The 20,631-nt window shown below is 39.4% G+C and overlaps 1 protein-coding gene and 1 non-coding gene across 5 annotated transcripts in view; both read left to right on the top strand.

The window, feature by feature from the left end:
- LOC129763041 (uncharacterized) overlaps positions 1-20,631 on the top strand; it is a 568,624-nt gene that overhangs the window by 93,367 nt on the left and 454,626 nt on the right. The window lies entirely within an intron of this gene.
- Positions 2,266-2,411, top strand: LOC129763847 (U4 spliceosomal RNA). The gene has a single exon (XR_008741041.1). It is a non-coding gene; the product is annotated as a U4 spliceosomal RNA (small nuclear RNA).

Here is a 20,631-nt window from a genome sequence, read left to right as displayed (position 1 = left end):
TATCGTAAAATCAGGCAACTGCTTCGTCCACGGATCCTATTCGAACGAATTGCTCCCAATCGACTAGCGATTTTCGCATTGAGTGCAGTCAGATCACACCGATGAAAGTCAAAGCGTTCAATGTTTTGTTTTATAAACTGGTGCACAACATCGAGTCTTAACATGATAGGTTTGTGATGTCGATCCACATTCAACAGCGGCAATGATGGTTCGAAAATATCTGCGCTGGCTGTGCTACTAGTAAAAACCAGATCGAGTAGCCTGCCATTGTCATTATTGAATGAATTTTGCTGCTGTAGTCCGGTTTCCAACATAGATTCGACTAAAGCTAACTCCGGTTCGGTAGACGCATTTATTGGCAAGAATGAGTTCATGTCCTCGTCATATTGCCAGCATAAATTTGACAGATTGTAATCACCTACCACTATCATTTTGTCACGGTTCTTAGCCATCGAAACAATTTGTGGCATGTGGAGGTTTTAGGGGGCAAAACATTTTTCTATGGGTGTTAGACACTCCACCCCCGTCTCTAAGGGGGGCTGCCATACAAATCAAACACAAATTACTACATTACTCGAAAATTAATCAAGCAAATGGAAGCGAATTAGGCATATGGAGGTTTTAGGATGCAATAAATGTTTCTATGGTGGTTAGATACTCCTCCCCCTTTTCTTAGGGGGGCTGCCATACAAATGAAAAACAATGTCTTCATAACTCGAAATCTAATCAAGCAAATGGAGCCAAATTTGGCATTTGAAGATTTTAGGGGGCACGAAACGTTTCTATGGTGAATGGACACTCCTCCCCCCCTCTCCAAGGGGAGAAGAGGGGAGGGGTCTGTCTTTTTTCTATCATATTCTGTATCAAACTTTTATTTCATGTAACGGAGAAACATGTTATTTGCAAGTGTATGAAAAATATTGAACGAGAATTGTGTCTGAAAATAATCTGATATTTATATGATGAGTTTTGGTAGAAGTACTAGGAATTTTTTAGTAAAAGGTAAATTCAACGGGGTCGATTAGAAAATTAATCAATGAACAGTTCTGCGATTGGAAACACATTTGGTACAGGTTGGACTCGATTATATACAGACTCGATTATATGTGATTCGATTATATACAATTTTGGACTCGATTATATACAGTTTGGAATTTTTTTTGACGTAGGACTACGTCTTTCATTTCTATACCGGGGTGTAAAATTAAAGTTTCGAAAATGAAAGCGTTACGCTGGAGACCGAGACTTTGAGCGTTAATAGATCCTAAACAACTGAACGAAATGGTATGATCAACGCTTCATTCGAGAGATAAAATGTCTACGCGTTATATACTTATTACTTTTTGATCCAAAAACTTGTTTCAATAGCCTTAGAATTGCTTTCAAAACAGGCTATTTAAATCACCAATCGGTATATAAGCGAGCGGCGCTCGGTAATCCACTCAGTTATAATTGAACAGCGATTGAGGTACCATCGCAGGAATGAATGGATGTTTCCCTAACACAGACTCTAAACCATGGAGCCAGGGGAAACTGGCATTGCAAAGTAGATGCAAGCAGCGGATACTTTCGTACTCGTTTGCGCTTTTGCAAATCGGAATGTTTCCCTAACACAGACTTCAAAACCATGGAGCCTGGGGAAATCGGCATTGCAAAGTAGATGCAAGCTGCTGTTACTTTTGTACTCGTTTGCGCTTTTGCAAATTTGAATGTTTCTCTAACACAGACTTAAAAACCATGGAGCCAAGGGAAATCGGCATTTTAAAATAGATACAAGCGGGTACTTTTGTACTCGTTTGCGTTTTTGCAAATCGGAATGTTTCCCTAACACAGACTTCAAAACCATGGAGCCGGGGGAAATTGGCATTGCAAATTAGATGCAAACTGCGAGTACTTTTGTGCTCGCTTGCGTTTTTGCAAGCGGGAATGTGTTTTCCCAACACAGATTCCGAAACCAATAAATTGGGAAAATCGGCATTCCAGATCTCGGCAGTACTTTTTATACCCCCGTGCATTTTTACACTCCTTAATGCATTTTGCTAACACGGTCTACAAAAGCGGGTACAAATGCAACGCTTTGGCTCGGTTATTCAAGACTGCATGCCCCTTCATGTCGCCATGCACACCGTTTGATGATTAGGCAAAATGTTGATAACTATTTGCTGCAATAACCACTACCATAATTGACCTAAATTGGGATATGTTTGCAATTGAATTCGTAAATTGTTTCATTCATTCACTAGTTTAATCAATAATTTAATCAACAGCTTCGCGCAGCGGCGATATCGTACCCAATGAGGAGCATTCGAAGTGCGATTATTGCTAATTGAAAAAACACAAATGATTACTAAGCCCTCGGTAGTCCTACGTCAACCTTGCGGTTATATCATTGATATAACCCATCCATAGTTTTTTTTATGTTTCAAATATGACTTATTTCAAGAAGAAATGTAACCTTTCAACGTTAAGGTGTAATTGCAGTGGCTATTACATGTAATAATACATTAAAAATAATTGACTTTTGTGTTTTTCACTTCCAAAATGTTATTAAAATCCACTTATTTAGATGTTTCACTACTATATCCTGTACTAAATTTTCTCATCTTTCAAATGAACGCAACAAAATCGTCTTTTGTAGCGTACTTTGTAATGTAGAGCCAGTTTGAGGCAACAGAGTCCGAAACAAAAAAAAAGTTCTATAACTCTGTCATTGTTGAAATTCGAACATATGCGTAGAAGTTTTTTTTTTTCAAATATGATCGTCTATCACCTTCTGAAAGAATCCGGATAAATTTATTTTTTTCATGTGAGAAAGGTGTTTTCTTTCTTTAAGGGGTTGAATCAAAACCCAAATTCCTCTTTAATATTCAAAAAACAAAAAATACATGCAAAAAAACCAATAACACAATTTTTTTTGACTCGATTATATAAACGATTCGATTATATACAGTGAAAAGAAATCAAAACTGTATATAATCGAGTCCGCGCTGTATTGATTTTTTTTTATTGCTATTGATAACAAAAAACAAATTTTGGGCGGGACGAAGTTTGCCGGGTCAGCTAGTGCAAAATAAAACACCAACTAACTATCAGCATGCAAGTGATGGTACATGTGCTGATAATTGTTCAAATAAGCCGTCAGTGGAACAAATTTATTCCAATTTCAGTTGTGTATTTCACACGAAAAATCACTTTAAAATCAGCTCTAAAGCGGTACACAAACCACCATGTTCGCCAAAAAAAAAAGGAATTGGAATATAAGACATTATCCGAATCTGACCACGTATGAAGCATGTTTTGATAAGACCCAAGGCGAGAACACCGTATGGGCAACCCGAAGAGGTGATAAAAATGTATATTTAAGTCTGTCCCTTATGAAAGATGGAAAGTAGCATGGAAAGAGTGAGAAGGTCAGAGACAGATTAGGGCCGCGAGCAGGTGGGAAAACGCGGTGAAATAGGAAAGCGGATAACCACGTGGATTCGTTATCTGTCCAAAAAGGAGGGATCTTTTTTCTTTCTCTTTTGAGATTAAGCTAAAATATGTATTTATAGTCTATGTTTTCTCACAATAAATCAGTTCAATCCGTTCAGTGAACAAGTTCACTTAGTTCAATTTATCCAAGCGTAAAGTTGAGATCAATTAAATTAAAGTTAGGCTTTCAAAAAAAATCATGCTCGAGGATACGCGTAAGGTACACCGGGGCAAATTGAAACAATTTAAACATTTGTTTTTTATCTATTACACAGTAGCCGTGTAGGCGTAAGAGAATTCCTATTCTATCGATGCACAACACATGCCGCCTTTTTCGACGTAAGAATATTGCTATTGTTCGAATGTTCACAGTTGGGCTGTTCACAGCGGGACTGTTGATATGAGGCTTCTATTGTTGCGTTATTAATAGTGCAAATTACCGATGCAGCAAACCGAAAATGTGAACGGTAAGGGACTGGGATTACAGTCACATGATGATTGTTGCGTGGACATAGTAGCTGAATAACACACAAAGATGGTCAGTTGAGGGGCCCTGAGTTATGAGTTCATGATCGTTCGCTTAGTAGCGGACCCTCAACCAATTAGGCTACGAAGACCCCCTATTGATTGTATTTGTTTTTTTTTATAGTTTTCATGGTCTCGGGACCAAGGGCGCTATATTTTTAATGGAAAGTTGGGGATTTTTCACATAACATATCTCGAAACGAGGGAGGCTTTTTTTCGTTTTTGAGTTATGATTTTCTAATTTACCCGATGGTCAGAAAAATCATTTTTCCCTTTTTCCCCAAAAATGCCTTTTTAAAATTTTTTTTATTACTTTTGAACTACTGAACCGATTCAAATGATCGACACATAAAATTAAAGCCTACTAGCTAGCCTTTTTTGAAAAATAACACACTTGCCAATTAATTGGATTTCAGTCACATACATCCAGTCTCGTTGCATAGAAATATTGAACGAAAACTGAAAACGTGTTAACTTTGAAAAATCATAACTCAAAAACGAAAAATAGAACCTCTCTGGTATTCGGATATATTATGTGAAAAAACAGGAAGTGGGTTATATCTATGGTATAACCGCAAGGGTGACGTAGGACTATCGTTGATTTAGAGATCATTTGTTCGAAGTTGAATCTAAATCCATTCTGAATGAATGAATAAATGAATATTTGGGGGACTTCGAAAACGAGAGCGTTACGTTGGAGACACAAGGTTTTATGCATCCAATATAGGATACGAAAAACCTTGTTCTGAAGAATAATCTTCAGAAGCTAACCTGCTAACTGTACTTGATTGACAAATCACAAACCCAAATGTATTATATGGATATTTTATGGATAGAAAACATTAAAATAAACTCTTTCGCTTGAATGTAATTTTCAATTCCAAGGGGAACTGGCAGATTATTTTCCACCAACGATTAGATATTTCCACATTTTCCTCGATACTGGAAGCCCACCAGTGGTTAATACTAACTCGATAACCACCTGTTAATAGTACTTGATTGAAAAATATTTGGTCACAGTGTTACACGGATAGAAAACATTCAAATAAACTCTTTTACATGAATGTATTTTTGAATTCCTAGAGGAACTGGCAGATTATTTTCCAGCAATGATTAGATCTTTCCGGAACTTTCTCGATGGTGAATGGCATCCAAACGGAAAGAATTCTGCGCGTATATGTGTCGATCCTTCGCCGTCCACCTCCTCCAGCACGTTAGGCAACGATGTTGTCTTGTCGATGTCCTCACGAAAAATGAATGTGTCTCACCACCAGAATATCGCTTAAGTATGTTTTTTGTGTGTGATTGAATCGAGAGAAGGTGTGGTTTACGATGGCAATTTGGAAGGCAAACTAGAGGGGAATGAACTCTCTGAGCTCGGAACTTTCGGCGACTGAGCAATAATCGATTGCGGGCGCATACAATATTGGATACGGAAATATCCTACTGATGGGGAAGAATAATCTTCTGAAGCTATCCTGTTAATTGCGATTGATTGAAAAACCACAAAACCAAATGTATTTGGTCACAGTGTTACATGGATAGAAAACATTCAATTAAACTCTTTCACATGAATATATTTTGAAAATTCCCAAAGGAACTGGCAGATTATTTTCAGTAACGATTAGATATTTCCACATTTTCCTCGATACTGGAAGCCCACCAGTGGTTAATGCTAACTCGATAACCACCTGTTAATAGCACTTGATTGAAATATATTTGGTCACAGTGTTACATGGATAGAAAACATTCAATTAAACTCTTTCACATGAATATATTTTGAAAATTCCCAGAGGAACTGGCAGATTATTTTCAGTAACGATTAGATATTTCCACATTTTCCTCGATACTGGAAGCCCACCAGTGGTTAATGCTAACTCGATAACCACCTGAATGTATTTTTGAATTCCTAGAGGAACTGGCAGATTATTTTCCAGCAATGATTAGATCTTTCCGGAACTTTCTCGATGGTGAATGGCATCCAAACGGAAAGAATTCTGCGCGTATATGTGTCGATCCTTCGCCGTCCACCTCCTCCAGCACGTTAGGCAACGATGTTGTCTTGTCGATGTCCTCACGAAAAATGAATGTGTCTCACCACCAGAATATCGCTTAAGTATGCTTTTTGTGTGTGATTGAATCGAGAGAAGGTGTGGTTTACGATGGCAATTTGGAAGGCAAACTAGAGGGGAATAAACTCTCTGAGCTCGGAACTTTCGGCGACTGAGCAATAATCGATTGCGGGCGCATACAATATTGGATACGGAAATATCCTACTGATGGGGAAGAATAATCTGCTAACTCGATAACCACCTGTTAATAGCACTTGATTGAAATATATTTGGTCACAGTGTTACATGGATAGAAAACATTCAATTAAACTCTTTCACATGAATATATTTTGAAAATTCCCAGAGGAACTGGTAGATTATTTTCAGTAACGATTAGATATTTCCACATTTTCCTCGATACTGGAAGCCCACCAGTGGTTAATGCCAACTCGATAACCACCTGTTAATAGCACTTGATTGAAACATATTTGGTCACAGTGTAACATGGATATAAAACATTCAATTAAACTCTTTCACATGAATATATTTTGAAAATTCCCAAAGGAACTGGCAGATTATTTTCCAGCAATGATTAGATCTTTCCGGAACTTTCTCGATGCTGAATGGCATCCTAACGGAAAGAGTTCTGCGCGTGTATGTGTCGATCCTTCGCCGTCCACCTCCTCCAGCACGTTAGGCAACGATGTTGTCTTGTTGATGTCCTCACGAAAAATGAATGTGTCTCACATATTTTTTTTTTTTTTTTGCATAAATTCATTTATATTTCTTATACGTTTTTGGTTAATACAAAGTTCTATACATTTTAATTGGCCAGCTAACGCTTCACATCTTTGTTCATCTTAATTTGCATAATAGAATGCTAGGTACTGTTTGTTTTTACTATATCTAATTTTTTTTTTTTTAATGATAAACATTTGTATTTTTTTAATTGTTATAATAAAACTACCTACTTAACCTAAGACCTTAAACTACTATATACAAATTCCGTACAATTTCATGCACGGAAGAGGAGCACCTCTCTCCAAATTTTTGTATGACGTTGTCAAACTTTACTTCTAGGGTATCCAGACAGGCTCTTTCATGAACCTCCGTTGTTCTCGTCCAGGGTGACAAATTCAGTATGATTTTAAGAATCTTGTTTTGAACGCGTTGGAGTTTCAGTCTGTGTGTCCGGGCACAGCCCTTCCAAACAGGAACCGCATATTCAATGGCAGGATAGAATATCTGTTTATAGACAGCCATCTGATTCTTTAAACAAAGTTTCGAGTTCCTGCAAATTAAAGGATACAAGAACCGAAGTAAAATGTTACATTTGTTGACGGTTTTATCAACGTGAGATTTGAAAATTAGATGACTGTCTAATGTGAGTCCTAAATAGGTGACTTCTTTGGACCATTCAATAAGGGAGTCTCCGAACCGAATTCTCACGTTGTCAGTGGGAACAAGTTTAGGAGACCTTGAATGCGGGAAAAGGATAGTCTGGGTCTTCCCCGCATTGATTACAATTTTCCAACTTGCGTAATATTCTGTTAAAGCATCCAGACCGCACTGTAGTTTGCGAGTCAGAGCGCTGATTATACGACCCTTAAACATAATCGCGGTGTCATCAGCAAATTGAGACAGTGTTCCATCACCGGGAAGCGGTGGAATGTCTGCAGTGTATATGTTATATAAAATGGGCCCAAGGATACTTCCTTGGGGCACACCTGCATTTATGTTGAATTGCTCTGAACACACATTATACAGGGACACCCGGAATGATCTATCAGAGAGATAATTTTTAATTATCTTTATCAAATACATCGGAAAATTGTATTGATGTAGCTTGAACACCAGACCATCATGCCATACGTTGTCGAAGGCCTTTTCAATGTCCAAGAGCGCCATTGCTGTCGTCTTGGATACCGACTTGTTCCGCTGAATGATGTTAACAACTCTAGTGAGTTGATGTATGGTGGATCTTCCCTTACGGAACCCAAACTGTTCCTCAGGAAAGATACCATGTTCATCTGCGAAAGAAAGAATTCGGGATTGAATACACTTCTCGAAAAGCTTGGAGAGGGCAGAGAGTAAACTGATGGGTCGGTAACTCTTGGGGACAGAAGGATCTTTTCCCGGTTTCAGGACTGGGATGACTTTTGCTAACTTCCACACAGAAGGGAAGTAGTTAAGCTCCCAGCATCTATTTAAAATTTTTGCTACAAAAGCAAATGAGCCGTGGCTCAAATGCTTGAGCTCGATGTTAAAAGTGTTGTCAAAACCGGGGGCCTTCATGTTCTTTGATCCTCTGATAAGACCAATCAGCTCATCAGCAGTGACTTCTGACCCCTCCGGAATAAAACTTTCTGATCGTTCGACCACAGAGACTCCCTCAATGACGTCATGCTCGTGAGGACTGATGATGTTATGCCCGAGGTTGTGAGACGACACAAACTGTTGCCCCAACGCATTCGTTTTTTCTATGGGTGTTAATAAAATGTTACCTTCATGTGGACCTCCAGATGAGAAAAGCGGAGGCACAGGCTTTGGTTTCTTTTTTAGAACTTTAGTCAAAGACCAGAAGGGTTTCGAATGAGGAGGAATTTGACGGAGTTTATCACGAAATTCTCTATTTCGAAGCTCTCGAATCCTATCCTGGATTACCCTAGTCAGATTGGTATACGTTATCTTTTTGTTCCGATCGCCAGTACGCTGGTACTGACGTCGATACATATTTCGTAAACGAATGATGTGTTTGGTTGTGCTATCTATTTGGAGAGAGGTACTCACCTGATGTTGTTGAAGCGGAACCGCCCTGTCACGAGCTGTGGTAATCGCTCGTTGAAAGGATTCCAGCGCCAGGTCAATATTCTCCGGAGAATCTAAAGGCTGATTGGGAGTGATGTTGTTATCAACAACATGTTGGAACTCGCCCCAATTTGCTCGGTGATAGTTTCGTCGGGAATGATTGGCCACCGTATCAGCAGAGGCACCCAACTTAAGCACCACCGGGAAGTGGTCGGATGACAGTTCCTCGAAGACGAGTGGATCCTCGGAAATGGCCATGTTGGTCAGGAAAATGTCCAGAATAGAGTGAACTCCCGATCTGGAAATTCTTGTTGGACTGTTCGGCGCCAAGATATTGTAATAACCACTCTCCAAGTCCTCCGCAAGGATGATCCCGTTCCGGTTTTGCCTTCGGTTACCCCAAATCGCATGCCGAGCATTCAGGTCTCCTGCGATGATGTATTTCGCCCGCCGCCGTGTAAGCTTGGCCAAGTCGTTCCGTAGCAGTGCGGCTGAACCGTCCCTGATGTTGACTTGCTTAGGACAGTATGCCGCAATGATGATGATTGGCCCAATCGATGTACGAGCCTCGATACCGATGGCTTCGATGGTTTTGAGCTGAATGTTCGGCAGCAGGCGGCAGTCGATGTTTCGTCTCACAGCAACGGCCACTCCCCCTTTATCTGCGCTGGTTCTGTCGAGTCTTAGGAGCCGAAACTCCGGAAGAAAGATATTGATTTCCGGTTTAAGGTGCGTCTCGGTGATGACAGCAACATCGATCTCCTTGTTATTGAGGAAATCTAGTAGCTCGATATGCTTGCTTCTCAGCGAGCAAGCGTTCCAATTTGCAATGCTGACAGCTTCACGGGACATATTTGCTAATCAGTGAATAAGCCGCTTGCAGCTGCTCAGGTATAGTTTTGCAGGTACGCATTATTGTGATGACTTCTGACACGAGAGTTAGCATCTCCTGTGTGGTGAATAGCGTACTGTCCGTGGTTGCACCAGCGGCCACATCAGCGTATGACATACGAGGGGTGGAGGAGTGCCCTTGATTCGGTTGAGTGGCAGCAGCTGCGAGGCGGGGCTGTGCTGAACGACGATTGCGGACTGCTTCATCGATTTGATTAGTAGCAGGAGATGTATTGGTGTTACGCTGACTGTTGAGGGGAAGCGGGTGTAAATTTGGGACCTGATGGCGTTGCTGGAAAGCTGGATACTCCGCATACGAGGTAATCGGTGGTGGACGAACGTTACGCTTGCGTCTACCAGGCTGGTTGGATGTTGTCGCCTTTTGTCGGATGGTGATGAATTCAGCTCGCTTAGGACAGGATCGGTTGGATGCTTGGTGTTCACCGTCACAATTAGCACACTTCGACTTTTGGTCATCAGCCAGACCACAGGACGCCGTGGAATGATTCCCAGCACATTTACCACAGCGAGCCTGCATGTAGCAATTTTTGGTACCGTGTCCGAACCTTTGGCAGTTCGTGCACAGTGTGACATCTCGGTGCTGGGGACGATACAGCTCCCATGAAACAATGACGCGGAATAAATCACTGATGTTTTTGAGCGAGCTGATGTTGGTGGTGCCCTTGGCGAAGTGTACTAGGAACAGCTGGTTCCACGTGTTGTTGTTTGGGCGACGAGTCATCGCGAAGACGTTCTCCGGTTTCAAACCAAGATTGGACAGCTCAGTTTTAACTTCCTCCGGGCCGACAGGCGGTAGTCCACGTAAAACCACCTTCAGAGGTTTCGCCGCTTGCATATCGTGTGTGTAAAACTGCACGCCTTCGGTTTTCAGGTAGGCCCCGACTTGTTGATACTCCTTTAGGCTGGAGCATACGATTTTGATGCCCACGCTACACAGCTTGAATCGCGGCTTGAGATGTTGTTGGGAAAGCTCAGACTCGAGTTTCACTAAGTCCATCCTAGATGTGAACAGCGGGGGAACGCGCTCCTTTTTGATGACGCCATCGTTGCTTCCAGTGTCCTCTGGGAGCACCGAATATTGGTTGGTCTGTAGCAGCTGATTTGTTTCTGCATCCGCTGGGGCAGCGGACTGAGTCCGGACCTTTTTCGAAGGGCCGTCTGTGGCTGAAGCACTGGAACGCTGACGCCCCATATTCCTTTTCTTGGCGATATCCACCAAGCACGCCAAAGCGTGTGACGACGATTCCACCTCCAATGCGGGTAAAAAAAAAGAATGGAAAAAAACCAAAAATTAAAAACTACCTGTCTTTAGCTATAAGCGAGAGTGGAAAAAATCACGTGTTGTCGAAACGAATGACATACACAGAATGAATGTGTCTCACCACCAGAATATCGCTTAAGTATGTTTTTTGTGTGTGATTGAATCGAGGAAGGTGTGGTTTACGATGGCAATTTGGAAGGCAAACTAGAGGGGAATGAACTCTCTGAGCTCGGAACTTTCGGCGACTGAGCAATAATCGATTGCGGGCGCATACAATATTGGATACGGAAATATCCTACTGATGGGGAAGAATAATCTTCTGAAGCTATCCTGTTAATTGCGATTGATTGAAAAACCACAAAACCAAATGTATTTGGTCACAGTGTTACATGGATAGAAAACATTCAATTAAACTCTTTCACATGAATATATTTTGAAAATTCCCAAAGGAACTGGCAGATTATTTTCAGTAACGATTAGATATTTCCACATTTTCCTCGATACTGGAAGCCCACCAGTGGTTAATGCTAACTCGATAACCACCTGTTAATAGCACTTGATTGAAATATATTTGGTCACAGTGTTACATGGATAGAAAACATTTAATTAAACTCTTTCACATGAATATATTTTGAAAATTCCCAGAGGAACTGGCAGATTATTTTCAGTAACGATTAGTTATTTCCACATTTTCCTCGATACTGGAAGCCCACCAGTGGTTAATACCAACTCGATAACCACCTGTTAATAGCACTTGATTGAAACTTATTTGGTCACAGTGTTACATGGATAGAAAACATTCAATTAAACTCTTTCACATGAATATATTTTGAAAATTCCCAAAGGAACTGGCAGATTATTTTCCAGCAATGATTAGATCTTTCCGGAACATTCTCGATGCTGAATGGCATCCTAACGAAAAGAGTTCTGCGCGTGTATGTGTTTTCCTTCGCCGTCCACCTCCTCCAGCACGTTAGGCAACGATGTTGTCTTGTCGATGTCCTCACGAAAAATGAATGTGTCTCACCACCAGAATATCGCTTAAGTATGCTTTTTGTGTGTGATTGAATCGAGAGAAGGTGTGGTTTACGATGGCAATTTGGAAGGCAAACTAGAGGGGAATAAACTCTCTGAGCTCGGAACTTTCGGCGACTGAGCAATAATCGATTGCGGGCGCATACAATATTGGATACGGAAATATCCTACTGATGGGGAAGAATAATCTGCTAACTCGATAACCACCTGTTAATAGCACTTGATTGAAATATATTTGGTCACAGTGTTACATGGATAGAAAACATTCAATTAAACTCTTTCACATGAATATATTTTGAAAATTCCCAGAGGAACTGGTAGATTATTTTCAGTAACGATTAGATATTTCCACATTTTCCTCGATACTGGAAGCCCACCAGTGGTTAATGCCAACTCGATAACCACCTGTTAATAGCACTTGATTGAAACATATTTGGTCACAGTGTAACATGGATATAAAACATTCAATTAAACTCTTTCACATGAATATATTTTGAAAATTCCCAAAGGAACTGGCAGATTATTTTCCAGCAATGATTAGATCTTTCCGGAACTTTCTCGATGCTGAATGGCATCCTAACGGAAAGAGTTCTGCGCGTGTATGTGTCGATCCTTCGCCGTCCACCTCCTCCAGCACGTTAGGCAACGATGTTGTCTTGTCGATGTCCTCACGAAAAATGAATGTGTCTCACCACCAGAATATCGCTTAAGTATGTTTTTTGTGTGTGATTGAATCGAGAGAAGGTGTGGTTTACGATGGCAATTTGGAAGGCAAACTAGAGGGGAATGAACTCTCTGAGCTCGGAACTTTCGGCGACTGAGCAATAATCGATTGCGGGCGCATACAATATTGGATACGGAAATATCCTACTGATGGGGAAGAATAATCTTCTGAAGCTATCCTGTTAATTGCGATTGATTGAAAAACCACAAAACCAAATGTATTTGGTCACAGTGTTACATGGATAGAAAACATTCAATTAAACTCTTTCACATGAATATATTTTGAAAATTCCCAAAGGAACTGGCAGATTATTTTCAGTAACGATTAGATATTTCCACATTTTCCTCGATACTGGAAGCCCACCAGTGGTTAATGCTAACTCGATAACCACCTGTTAATAGCACTTGATTGAAATATATTTGGTCACAGTGTTACATGGATAGAAAACATTCAATTAAACTCTTTCACATGAATATATTTTGAAAATTCCCAGAGGAACTGGCAGATTATTTTCAGTAACGATTAGATATTTCCACATTTTCCTCGATACTGGAAGCCCACCAGTGGTTAATGCTAACTCGATAACCACCTGTTAATAGCACTTGATTGAAATATATTTGGTCACAGTGTTACATGGATAGAAAACATTCAATTAAACTCTTTCACATGAATATATTTTGAAAATTCCCAGAGGAACTGGCAGATTATTTTCAGTAACGATTAGATATTTCCACATTTTCCTCGATACTGGAAGCCCACCAGTGGTTAATGCCAACTCGATAACCACCTGTTAATAGCACTTGATTGAAACATATTTGGTCACAGTGTTACATGGATAGAAAACATTCAATTAAACTCTTTCACATGAATATATTTTGAAAATTCCCAAAGGAACTGGCAGATTATTTTCAGTAACGATTAGATATTTCCACATTTTCCTCGATACTGGAAGCCCACCAGTGGTTAATGCCAACTCGATAACCACCTGTTAATAGCCGCGCGTGTATGTGTGTGTAGCGATGTCTTCCCAGGGAACCGTTTGTGGCATCACTCTCCTCCTGATAGATTCCCTTCTGGCCTAGGGTGCACAAACAGGCTCTTGGTGACACCGTTCATCCGCGCTTTCATGATAAATAAAGAGCTTCACCGCAACAGCGACAACATGCTCCAATCGCTGTTCAATTAGAACTGAGTGGATTTCCGAGCGCCGCTCGCTTATATACCGATTGGTGATTTCAATAGCCTGTTTTGAAAGCAATTTTAAGACTATTGAAACAAGTTTTTGGATCAAAAAGTAACAAGTATATAACGCGTAGACATTTTATCTTTCGAATGAAGTGTTTATCATACCATTTCGTTCAGTTGTTTAGGAGCTATTAACGCTCAAAATCTCGGTCTCCGGCGTAACGCTTTCGTTTTCGAAACTTTGATTTTACACCCCGGTATAGAAATGAAAGGCGTAGTCCTACGTCAAAACCTCAGCTCTGATCGGCTCAGTAGTTTCCGAGTCCATAAGGATCAGACAGACAGACAGACAGAAATCCATTTTATATATTAGGCTGTCAAAAAAGTCCTGCGGTATTTTTTGGCGTAGAACTACGTCTTTCATTAAGGGTGCCAAATCAGAAAACAGGTCACGTTTTTTTTAAATAAAGTTAACGTTAATAGTTATTTTTGCCGCGAACGGATTTTAGCGATTTACATACTAATCGAATCGGAAATTCCGTAAGATTTGTTTAATATGCTATACATTAGAATCCCCTGGTTTTTGAATGGTTAAAATTCATGAAAACTTTAAGCGTTTCCATTTTCCCATACATTTGTTCTGTCCATTTGTGTGCTTTCCCGAACAGAGATGCCAATAACGAGCAACTTATCGACGACCAACGGAGGGGAAATCGTAGGATTTAAAATCTCCGTGAACAAAGGAAAAGTAGAAGAATGAAGGGGAATACTTGCCAAGAGTATAAACAGTGGATCTCGCTGAGGAAAACATTCATTCGGCATCGGACTGTTGAGCAATCCAGTTCACTTTGCTTTTGCGTCGATCTAAGATTGGACCCCACCAGTGATAATCCAACTTGGATATCGTCGTTTGGTTTTTCTGTTTGTTTTTCGCGTTATTCGTATCGTGTGTTTTTCTTTCCGCGTCATAAATTGGACGCTTCTCGTAGTGTGTGATGAGCAAGAAGAAGAGGAAGGCAGGCTCGAGCCCTGCAAAAAACGAACGCATTGCCAGGGGCAATACAATTTCGAGGCAAGAGTCATCCAATGATGCACGCGATGTTGATGCAGTGAAAAGTGCTCGCACTGAACCGAGCCTTGGTGAGTGTGACACCACATCGAACAACAGCGAAGTAGGCGAAAATGTAAACGCTGTTACCCTGTCAGCAACCAAAATCAAGCTCCCTCCGCAGGTGGTAAAGGCGGTCGCTCTTGACAAACTCATCAGCGAATTCGCATCGATGGGTGCTACAGCAGAGTACAAGCTGTGTGGCATAATTCAGTTTTTTTCCAAGCAGTTAACATTGTTAACTTGCCTCGAAATTTTATTGCCCCTGGCAATGCGTTCGTTTTTTGCAGGGCTCGAGCCTGCCTTCCTCTTCTTCTTGCTCATCACACACTACGAGAAGCGTCCAATTTATGACGCGGAAAGAAAAACACACGATACGAATAACGCGAAAAACGAACAGAAAAACCAAACGACGATATCCAAGTTGGATTACCACTGGTGGGGTCCAATCTTAGATCGACGCAAAAGCAAAGTGAACTGGATTGCTCAACAGTCCGATGCCGAATGAAAGTTTGCCTCAGCGAGAACCACTGTTTATACTCTAGGCAAGTATTCCCCTTCATTCTTCAACTTTTCCTTTGTTCACTGAGACTTTAAATCCTACGATTTCCCCTCCGTTGGTCGTCGATAAGTTGCTCGTTATTGATAGCTCTGTTCGGGAAAGCACACAAATGGACAGAACAAATGTATGGGAAAATGGAAACGCTTAAAGTTTTCATGAATTTTAACCATTTAAAAACCAGGGGATTCTAATGTATAGCATATTAAACAAATCTTACGGAATTTTCGATTCGTTTAGTATGTAAATTGCCAAAATCCGTTCGCGGCAAAAATAGCTATTAACGTTAACTTTATTTCATAAAAACGTGACCTGTTTTCTGATTTGGCACCCTTAATGAAAGACGTAGTTCTACGTCAAAAACTCGGATAGCCAATTTTCACAGGCCTCTTTTGTGGCTAACTTCTGACTACCTAGCTCGTTCGCCATGGACAAAAACAGGTGGTAGTCACTTGGTGCAAGGTCCGGACTATACGGCGGATGCAAAAGAACCTCCCATCCGAGCTCCCGGAGCTTCTGGCGCGTCACCAAAGAAGTGTGTGGCCTGGCGTTGTCCTGATGGAAGATAATGCGGCCTCTGTTTATCAAAGATGGCCTCTTCTTCATGAGTGCTACCTTCAAGCGGTCCAGTTGTTGGCAGTACAGGTCCGAATTGAGCGTTTGGCCATAGGGAAGCAGCTCATAATAGATTATTCCTTGACAATCCCACCAAACACAGCAGAACCTTCCTGGCCGTTAATGAGGGTTTGGCCACCGTCTGAGCCGCTTCAGCGGGCTTCGACCACGACCGTTTGCGTTTCACGTTGTCGTAAGTGACCCACTTTTCATCGCCAGTCACCATCCGCTTCAGAAACGGGTCGATTTTTTTGCGATTCAGCAGCGATTCACATGCGTCGATACGGTCAAAGATGTTTTTTTGCGTCAACGTGTGTGGCACCCATACATCGAGCATCTTTTTAAATCCAAGCTTCTTCAAATGGTTAATAACGGTTTGATGACTTATCCCTAGGTCTTGGTCGATGCTACGGCTTCTATGATTCTCGGCTAATTCAGCGATTTTGTCGCAATTTTCGACGACAGGCCTTCCGGAGCGTGGCTCATCTTCGACGACCTCTACACCAGAACGAAAACGTTGAAACCATCGTTGTGCGGTGGAAATGGAAACTGTATCGGGTCCATAAACTGCACAAATTTTATTGGAAGCTTGAGATGCATTTTTGCCTTTGTCATAGTAGTAGCACGAACGACTTAACCAAACAAAACACTGTCAAGGACTATATTATAGCGCGCAAAAATACCTTTCCAACAAGCTATAGTATTACAACGACACCTCGCGGAAATACCGCAGGACTTTTTTGACAGCCTAATATATAGAAGTTGTATTTGCATATGAAGTAAAATTCTGATCATAAGCGAGCGTATCATGAGAAAATACAACACATGCGAATTAAGGCTCTTCTGATAGTTTCTCCGTCCAGTAACTCGATGTTGATAATCCCTCATATTTTCCCTCGGTAATCGTATGTTCTCATATATTCACTTTGGAGAACTTTAACCCTTCTCGTCGTTGACCGAGGCAGTTTGATTGGATGTAATATTTTCCCGTTTACTATTTTTGACAGCAGAGGCAGTCGTTGGAGTGTTTCGAGCTCTGCAAAATACAATTTTCTTAAGCAATGTTAAAGTTGCTAAAACTTACATTATACACCCATTAAACGTAAAAATAATAATTGTGTTGATATCTACACAATTTTTGTTTTATTGATTTTCATGACATGAAATGCTATGACTCAGAAATAACATTTCATTGAGTGGTATTTATAGCTGTTTCGATTATGTTGTCTGGCATCAGTGTCGACGATAACGATAAAAATAACGATAATACAAACAAAACCATTGCGGAAAATTGAAAAATGAAAATTCAACTTTCAGAGCGCTAGCTCGAGTTTTTCGACGTTATTCATTATACATTGCGACGGCAGATGAAAATTTATTATCTTGAGAGTACACCCATACCTCGCTATACGACCGCTCTTCATACTGCATTTCGCTACAACGGTCCTCTTCAATTAAGGTGCGTTTTCGATTTAAGGCCTAAAATGTTAGGCTATAACGGCCAAACAATTTTTTTCTATTCGATGTCGATATATCTAGGTAGGTTTATATGCCAATGAAAATTACCATCTTGAATTTTCAAACGGAACTTTCTTAAAAATGTTGATTCCCTCGAAAAACTACCCTTTTTTTTGTTTGAGTTTGCGATTGGGCTGATATTTTGCATATGGTAGTTTTTCGTGAGAATCAAAATTTTTAGAAAAATTAGGGGTTATATATCAATTGAATATAAGCTACCCAAAATCAAAATGGCGTCATTTGTTTACCAACATATCATTTGCGAGGATTGAAATCGTTGAAATCACGGAGATAGTAGAAATAAAGAAAAATGCGCTGCTTTATTTCTAACTGCATGAGCGATTTTCATATTTCGGTTTCACATGGAGGTGTTCACATTTAACATGGAGTTTAAAGTTAACCACTATTCGACTATATAACCGGACCGAGATGTAAACAACAGTAATTGACAGAACCAAAATGTCAGTGAACCGCAGCAATATTGGGTACACTAACAGTATGAGGGATTTAACGTTTTAGTCATACCCCTGAGGAAAATCCCGTTTGAAAATTAGAGATGTCTATTCCATTAGCACTCTAATATACATACACATATTTTATATAACATTTCATTTTTGTTTATAGATAATTGTTGGATTTTGGAGTCTGTTGCTATTTTATGGACAAATTCATGTACTTTTTATATATATGTATTTTTGATTTAAATAAAATTGATTGAATTTGTATGATTCGTATTAGAATATCTGATTTCTTATACGGCTTTTCGCTTTGCGGCCGAGTTTCATGAAACATACGTAAGCCGTAAAGCGAGGTATGGGTGTAATCGATTAGAGTTTGGTCACAGCAGTGGAACTCCATACAATTCACTAACTAAAAAGTGTCCACATTTTCATCGCTTGTTTACGTGAAGAATATAATTTTTCCAGGCACACTTGATTTGAGAGTGTATGGATTTCTAGCTGTCTTGTCGCAAGGTCTTTAATGAAGAATGCTAAGATGGGAAGGTTTAAATAAACATGTGTATAATTAAATAAGTTTATTCAAATATTAATATTGCCGTTCTTTAACTATTCAGTGCAATTTTATCGAAATTTGAAAGAGAAAATAAAAAAGAAATGTTTTCTTTCAATATTTTTCTAAGATGGTTATTAAAAATCCATGATTATCTTTGCATTATTATTAACCCCCCATTATTTGTTAATTTTTCCTGCTTTTCGTGCTTTGACCTATCATTTTGATAATCCACGTGATGTGTGAAAGAACGAATTGTGGAAAATTAAGTGGAAAATTTTCTAAGCTTTATAATTAAAGTTTTTCTGTAGTATTTAATTTCTGAGTTTGTTTGAAAGACCGACTGAAGTTGATTCATAGAAGAAAAAGATTTCATTTTGTATGTCGATTTTTGAACTCAATGGTTAAAAAGTTATGACGTTTTGGAATAAATCTTACTTACTTAATCAGCAATAGGCCCCGGTGGCATGTGCTGTACACAAAAGTCGTCTCCATTCACATGAATTTTATATTTTTTTCCAATTCTCAACTTTCAAACTTATTTCAAGGATCAACATATCGTATCTTTCTATTAATCCGCAAACATGTCTAGTAGTAACTTAAAAAAACCAAACTCATAAACGACAAAAAGAGTCTTCGATTGTGTATTTTTTATATTTTTTTACAGTTTTACAGTACACATTCGCTTATTGGCGCTTTTTTAGTTGGAGTGTTTTTTAATTGGTGGTTCGCTAGTTGGTCTTTGCTAGTCTTTGAATGTTAAACTCAAAAAATGAAGGCACAGTATAAAAGTTTTTAGTTTTGCAGTTTGTTTGACAAATGTGTTCGTTTAAAAATATATAGAAATATATATACAAATATAAAGTGAATTACATCACATCCACTATTAAAGGAAGTTGATGATACTTATATTTTCTAGCATCAATCCAAATGCAGTAATCCTAATTATTATTATGGCCGCTCTAATGGCGGGTTTACACTAGGGTGATCTATAGCTATAGATGGATTTATTCACGTGAAAATAGGTGTAAACGGGTGAGAATAAATATGATACACTTATTCGAGGTATATATAACTTGAATAAATTCTGCATATGTAAACGCTTGTGAATTTCTCACTGGTGAGAAATCACTAAAGTTGGATGCAGTTCTACTTCAGGTGAATAAATTCACCGAAAATATGAATATATTCATTATAGAAGTTCACGCTAGTGTAAACGGTTGATGCGATTTCTATAAATCTCATCATATTTCTTCACATGAATATATCACTAGTCTAAACCCACCCTAAAAGACATGAAAAACAACAAGAAAAACGCTTACTTTGAAATTTGTGAACTATTGCAGTATTATTTCAGCCATTCCATGCCAAACTGATACAGTGGTTTTTAGATTTTCGTGAAAATTGGTAGCGTGTTTTCCATATGGTAAAACATTGAACCTGTATTTTTTTTTGGGTGATTCGATTTTTTTGCACTTTTCCCAAAAATTACTTTTATCAAAAACTCATAACTTTTGAACCACTAAGCCGATTCAGATGATCGACACATCAAATTGAAGTTAATTAGCTAGTCTTTTTTGGGAAAATATCAAACTTGCAAGAAATTTGAATTTTGTTTTTGTAATTATTAATTGTATCCATTTTTCATAGTTTACATGGTCTCGGGACCAACGGCGCTATTATTTTCTATATATTTTTTTGAAAACAGGTTTTTTTACACATTTCCATTTTTTTACTCAAAATGAGATGTGTTCTTTTTTTCTTTTTTGAGTTATAATTTTAACCGAGATGATCGATATATCAAATTAAAGCCAATGAGCTAGAATTTTTTGGCAATATTTTTCT

The sequence above is a fragment of the Toxorhynchites rutilus genome, chromosome 1 (assembly GCF_029784135.1).
Source record: "Toxorhynchites rutilus septentrionalis strain SRP chromosome 1, ASM2978413v1, whole genome shotgun sequence".
NCBI lineage: Eukaryota > Metazoa > Arthropoda > Insecta > Diptera > Culicidae > Toxorhynchites > Toxorhynchites rutilus.
Note: the sequence above shows the minus strand (reverse complement) of the source record. Positions and strands in the feature narration are given on the sequence as shown.